Raw genomic sequence first — 7,591 nt, 5'->3', positions numbered from 1 at the left:
AGGAAAACACACCGCCTCTATGAAATACCAGAAGACGTAGAGTTTGAATGTTTTGAAGTAACCCCCACTGAGAGCATGGTCAAAGGGGGCAAGACGGATGTAGGAGCATTTGAAGGACGCTGCGCAGCAAAGTGGGTCCACGAATCCAACAGCCTCTCGTTTCGCCTGGTAGAGAGGAGCGAAAACGGGAAGAGGATTGGAGTTGAAGCAAACATCACGATGTTGAGTGTAAACTGGATGTACGGACGGGATATTCCGCTGGCAGACTTATGGTGGGCCTGTGGAAGACGATGGGGACTGCGAAACACCCTTCCGAAATACTGGAGGGGAAAGTGTGCCAGGGTCACCCTGGCCCAGCAAACCTACATAGTCCCCTGGTCAGAATGCGGCTCAACGTTGAACTCGACCGGCCCAGGGCACAACCAGCAGACACCCGTAGAAGGGAACCTGAGGAGAAGTCGGAGGGACGCCGACGATGGAGTATATATGGACGTGTTCGGACAGCCCCACAACGTCCCGAGACAGTTCAAAGCCCGGGACGCGGTGCTCGCCGGATTTGAAGCCGCCATCCCCTTCTACGGAGCATCCGTAGGCATCGCCAAGAATGTTCAATGGATCAACTACATCCACTACAACGCCCTACGGTTCATGAATGCCACTATGGATGCGTTCAACGCGTTTGATAGGAGGCTGAACGCCACCACGAAGATGGCAATGGAAACCAGGATAGCAGTGGACTGGATACTGGCAAAGGAAGGTGGAGTGTGCGCAATCGTCGGAACAGACTCGTGTTGTACGTACGTCCCAGGTAAGGACGAGAACATGGATGACTTCACGAACGCGATGAACAGGCTCAAGGCCGTCAACAAAGAGGCCCACGAGAGCTCTGGATTGACACCGACATTTGCTGGAACCCTGGATATTTTTGGCCCCGTAACCCAGTGGCTAACGGACACCTTTGGGTCATGGGGGGGTAAGATTGTAGCATTTCTGGGAAAATTACTGTTTGGAGCAGCCTTAGTGGTAGGAATGTTTTGCTGTATTACTCAATGTTGTGGTAAGGTTTGTTCCAAAGTAGTCGCTAGACAACTAGTGGTCCAAAACGTAAGGATGCCCTGGGACGAGGAGGATGCGAGTGAGAGGATCCTTTTAGTACAAACTAGTGTGGGACGAATAATGGAAAGCGAATTCAACGAGGGTTATATAATGGAGAGCGACTTCGTCGCCCGGATGCTGGAGCAGGAGCGGAAGCAGGGGCAGGAGTTTCCTCCCCCGGAGTTTCCTCTCCCGGATATGTGCGAGTAGGGGTGGGGTCCTGCGAGTCACCCACCTCTACACACACACTGACGCACACTCACATACACAACACTGACAGGTAATTCACAAGGCACGTGACTGCACGCCCAGGTGACAGAGTCAAGGGATACTAGAGTCAAGGGGTATTATGGGCTGTGACCTGATACGAATAGGTCGCCTTAAGTGATCTTGATTCAATTTCATCTTAGTGCTTCGCTATACATAGACGGTAACTTAGGTTTAATGGAGGTGTAGCCCTCCACTGCAAGGCCATCCAAACCTGGATAGATGTAACCGAAGCTTGCTACTAGAAGTAATCACCTCACCCCAAGTTACCGCACGCCGGACCTGGCCCGCCTAGTGGTGTGGCAGGTGTGTGGCGCGGTCAGCGCTCGAGGACGGGTACGACCCCATTGGCCAGCAGGGGCAACCTAAGGCAGAGCATGGCGGCCCGTCCCCTCGGTGTAGCGCGCCTGCGGCCGGCGTGCTCACCCACTCTCACGCTAGTGTGAATGCCCGGAGGACTCCGGAGGAGAAAGGGGATGACGATGCGAGTAACAAAGGGGGGTGTAGTGTGACGCCTAAAGGCCAGAAAAGGGCCATATATATATCACTTACTACTAAAGGAGCCATTAGGGGATGGGCAAGTGACGAATAGGATCATGAAGTTGTTATGTAACTCCGATTTGGCACCAATGGCCGTTGCATGAAATTTCTTTATGCTCAAAGTGACTAGCACATTAGCCGCTTTGGGGACAAATCCGTCTCGGGTCCTAGCCATATGTTCGTAACAAGGAATTGGTCGTTCACTTGCTCCAGGCGCCCGGGGCTCTTGATTCATTATTTACTCGCATACATAAGGTCTGCAGGACCCATGCGCCCGAGAAGGGTATAGATGAGTGACGGATCAGGCCGCACCAATGCCCTGCATTGAGTGCCATGAAGCACGGGGTTTTACCTGACCTCGTGTACTTAAGGTGACTGGTTGAAATATATGAGGTTTCAGGCCACTTTTGGGACATATCCGTTTCGGGTTCCAGCCATTTGTGTTATTCCATAAATGGGGAGATTTCACAGCGCGTTCTTAAAAAACGAGCAATTGGTCTTTCTGTCACTTGATCTGGGCGTTCAGGGTTTGCCTACCGATGTTATTTACTCTCGCAAGGGCAACACATTTATTACTAGTTTAAGATTTTACGTACGCAATAAGGTTTGTAGTAGTAGACACCATTCCCCTGTAACTCGCTCGTGTGCACATAGCCTGAGGTGTCATGACAATATACGGGGTTATGACACACTCCTTTGTTTAGATGATGCTTATGCTGCATAGTGAGGCTAATTTAGCCTCAAAGGGGGGAATATGTGGTGATTTTATCTAGACATAATAATAATAATACTTGTGTGTGTACTGGTCTATTAAGGAGACCTTCCATTTACTATGAGAACATTGTTTGTGCAGCTGTCATGCAACATTTACTGGAAGTCATGAGACTGGACGGTCAAAGGCTAAGAGTGGAAGTAAACAAGACAGGGCCTGGGAGAGAAAGGTGCTTACCAGAAGGGCATAAATAGAAGGGGCTAGCAGAAGAGGAGAAGCAGGGACTTCCAGAGAGGGGAAGTGAGACCAAAGTTGAAGTGACACATAGAACCAAATCAAAACGTACCCTGCCTGGCAACAGATTACACATAGAACCTGGACACATGTATTCTGCCTAGCAACACACATTTTTTAATGTTTGTGTGAGAAAGGGTTTCCACCAATATCTCAAGTCCCAAAACGCTCTGATTGGCTAAAAGGGGCCTGGTGACGTTCCTGGGGATAGGAACGCCTCTCAGGCCCCCGAGAGCATAAAAGAGAGAGCTCAGACACATTCAGATCAGATCTCATCGGGGTAGCAGCTGCCACTCACCACTCTATTGCCTGACGGTCCAGTCCTGACGCTGTTTGGATTGTATTATCACTGCAATACGGTGAATAAAGGATCAACAGTCTTCAGCTTCTCTCGTCTTGGTGTTCTCCTTCGGGTCTTTGACATCAGAGTGCTAGTTGGATTGGAGGTTTTGGGAAGTGGATGATTTCCACGACAACAGGTAGATAGATAGCTAGATAGATCATGTCATATGCTGGTCACGGGGGGAGCTCCTCGACCAGCGGCCAAAATGCACTCGCTTCCCTTGCAGCTCTCCACCACAGTTTCCATCGGGACGGCACAGCCGGGTGTGGCTGACGGAAATGGCGGGAAGAGAAAGCCAATCAGAGGACGTTGTACCTATGATCACCACGTGAACCACACCCTTGCAAATTGAGCATAAAAGGCCAGCCTCTTCTTGTAGTCTTGTAGTCGAAGAGAAGTCAGAGAATACTGAGAATCTGGTGAAATCCATGATGGGGTGAAACAAACATGTACTTCTCTCCCTTGAGGGCCACTGGCCCCTCATTGAAAAGAATAAAGCCTGGATCCTGATCTTGCATCGTCCTGATTGTGTCTTAAGAGAAATATGGTAGTAAACGTTACTGTTAATGCACAAATTAAGTAACAGTAGTCTGAAACGAAAGGCTGTTTTACATCTAACCAGTGGTGCAAATAACTGACATGTCCAAATGGGCCTTGATGAAATGCGTCGCTAGACTGTTCATACACATTTTTAACGGGCCAAAGTTGAAGAGCTGTTGTCCGTTATTGTTCGTGCAAATATAGGCTGATTCATGTTCCCTTGCATTGTGTAACTGAGGTCCATGTCTAGTCTGGCTTTCACCAGACCAAGCTCAATCTTTTAAGAAATCAAAAAATAAATAGCGGGCAGATCAGGCTGGGTTCACCCAGCCTAGTCCATAGGCACCCGATATTGTTTAATTTTCCGATTGAGATATCCACGCTCTGGCTATTCTAAATGCAAAAATGCATCAGGGAGTTATGACAAAACTGTAACTAACAAGCTGTTAGCTTCCCTAAGCTACAGGAAGACTTACTGTATAAGGTAGGCCTATTTACAACATAAATTGTCAATATGCTATGCTGGCGACACAAATAAAATCTCCCTGGAAACCAATGGCTTACGCCTTACAATATCAAGCGGACTTAAACTGCCATATCGTGGCAAAGTTGTAATAAAATTCACGCAGCTCCATGAGTCAAGGAAAGCGCGAATGAAGTAGCCACTTCTAAATGGGACCCACTACACTGTTGCTAAAGCAGCCATAATGAAATGAAGGTGTCATTGTTTGGATACTTCACACACACGTGCTTTTTAATTTCACAGACTACAACTACCAAGCTGGAATCAAAGCACATCGATTCCCCTCTCACACCCTGCACGCACTTAAAACAAAATAAACAGGCGTCTCAGTCTCACGCATGTATAGGCAAAACTGTATCAGACCGGTGTAACGTTGGTAAATCTTCCATTGCACAGAATGATTTTTGTAGCACGTGCAACAAATGACAGTCGAAAGATACAATTACAGTGCTGCTATCAATTTGCTTGGTATAACCGCATTTATAGTTTTCTACAAATGCAATCAATCAAATTGGCCTAACCTAACACATAACCTAATTTTTTTTAGACCCCCCCATGGATGAAATTCTACGAAACCAGAGAATGCCAGGTCAATCATACACATAAAATTTGGTGCAGTTCTAATCATCTTAACTGAAGATAGGGGCGATTAAAGCAGAATAATATTGCATTTTCATTTTTTACCGGGGGGCCAGATTGATGTGGGCCCTTGAGACCAACACACCATAAAAGATTCTTCATCCTCAGTGCCACGGTTCAGGTAGTTGCTTTTTTTGCGGTTCGGGGGGCCCAGCATGGGGGGGAGTGGCCCCCGGGGACGAAACAAAATTTTTCCGTACAAGTCTAGTGGGGCTACATACCCACCAAATTTCATGTGGTTCGGTGTCCTGGGTATCGTTGACCAAAAATTCTGGAAGTAGATGACGGGGGGGGGGGGGGACTTATAATGAAAGAGCGGCCATACTTAGGGGCACTCAATTGTTAATCTAGGCTCTGTTGTTATTTCTGTTTGGGTTCAAAAATTACGGTCTCTGTAGAAAATGACATGCTTACTCTGGCTTCCTCTGATGTCACACCCCATTCAGTGGATTGCAGTGACATTGTGGTGACATTGATGTCCTTGATGTCCTTATGTATTTACATATTATGCAATATAAAGCAAATGTGAATTCAAATAAGCCAAAGAAGGAATGCAGAACTCACGTCTACAAAAACACAGTGGTGTGAAATCAAACTCCAGTTATGGTGTGTCCACTGCCATTTTCTTACACAAATCACTGTGCCAAAGTCAAAGTGTGCTTTATTGTCAATTTCTCCACATGTAACCTACCTGACATACAGAGGAATTGAAATGACATTTCTCTCCAACCCATGGTGAAAGAAGGTAATTACTAAAAGACTAGAATTATATTATCTACAGTGAAATATAATAAAATAAGGTGCAAATATATATACCTACCGTATTTTCCGGACTATAAGTCGGTCCGGAGTATAAGTCGCATTAGTCAAAAAATTAGTCATGAACAGGAAAGAAACATATATAAAGTCGCACTGGACTATAAGTCGCATTTATTTAGAAATGTATTTCCCAAAATCAAAAACCAAAAACAAAGACTATGTAACTGGACTATTGAGGCCAAAAAGATTAATGTTAATGAAGACGAAGGAGTGAAGGCAGCCAAGGTGGAAGGTCTAATTGTAAAGCAAAAGATTCACTGAAATAAAATGCCATGTGGTACACCAAAATTTAGCTAAAATGTGGAGAATACAATGCAATCAAGCATTTTGGGCAATGTGAAGTCACAAGCTGGCAGCAGATTAAATGTTCATGAGAGAGAAAAAGATGGTTTTAAAAGGACGTGCCCGAAGGTAATTGTAAAGCAATTTACAAAAGATTCACTGAACAAAAATGCTGATATAGTACATGACAATTTAGCTAAAAATGTAGAGAATGCAATGCAATCAAGCATTTTGGGCAATGTGGAGTCACAAACTGGCAGCAGATTAAATGCTCACGAGAGATAAATAGACGGTTTTAAAAGGACGTGACCAAAGTGCAAACCAGGCCATCGGCCTATAGGCCCAACAGTAATTGTAAAGCAATTTACAAAAGATTCACTGAACAAAAATGTTGATGTGGTACATGAATAATTTAGCTACAAATGTAGAGAATGCAATGCAATCAAGCATTTTGGGCGATGTGGAGTAAGAAGCCGGCAGCAGATTAAATGCCCACGAGAGAGAAAAAGATGCGATTTAAAAAAGAAGTGCCCAGACCAATAGGACGTGCAGACCAAAGCTGCAGCAAGCAGGTGATATTTAGAAATTTATTTCACAAAGACCAAGAACAGACAGATGTAACTGGATACATAGAGGCCAAAAATATTGAGAATGTTAATGAAGACGAAGGAGTGAATAGCGGCAAGAGGCAAGCCGAAGGCTGCTGACGAGTGCCCGCGCTAATTGTAAAGCAATTTACAAAAGATTCACTGAACAAAAATGCTGATGTGGTACATGAAAATTTAGCTAAAAATGTGGAGAATGCAATGCAAAAACATATTGGCACAAGCTGGCAGCAGAAGAAATACTCGGCTGCAGGGCCGTTTCAAGGAATTTGGGGGCCCCCCCGCACGCAAAGCCTACAGGAACCACCGCATAGCCATACAGTTTAAGTTCACCCACAGTTTTATATAAATACAAAATTTTGACAGTGCAAATACTGCAGTTGCATATATATACTTTGCATTAGTTTTAAACATTTTGAATATTTGAACATTTGCAAAAACACCACCGTACCATAAAATCCAATACTTAAACACACACACACTCACATTAACATTTTTCAGTTCTCACAAAGTGAGAAAATAAAACACTGCCATCTTATGCAGAAAAATGATGTATGGTTCAAACTATAAAGAGTGCAGGTTGTATGGCAATTTAAAAATCCAACATAAATACAAGTACACACACACACACATAAGATTAACCTTTCAGGCCATCTTCATCAGTGGAGGTATCCTTAGGAAGAGCCTGAGGGCTGAGAAATTTAAGCAAAGCACCTTGAGGGAGAAAGAAAAGATATGTTAGCATTTCCATATTTTGATATTTAGAAGGGATGCAGCTGCTTTCACAACTACCAATGCTTACTGTAAAAACATCCCAAGCTAATGTTATACATTGACCTAAGCCTACTTGTAGCTTAACATAGCATTTAAGCATTCTGCTGTTTGAGAATTAGACAGATGCACCTGGTTCTTTAAAGACAGTAAACAGCTGT

This window comes from Alosa sapidissima, chromosome 19 (genome assembly GCF_018492685.1).
Source record: "Alosa sapidissima isolate fAloSap1 chromosome 19, fAloSap1.pri, whole genome shotgun sequence".
Lineage (NCBI taxonomy): Eukaryota > Metazoa > Chordata > Actinopteri > Clupeiformes > Clupeidae > Alosa > Alosa sapidissima.
This window is presented reverse-complemented; position numbering follows the sequence as displayed.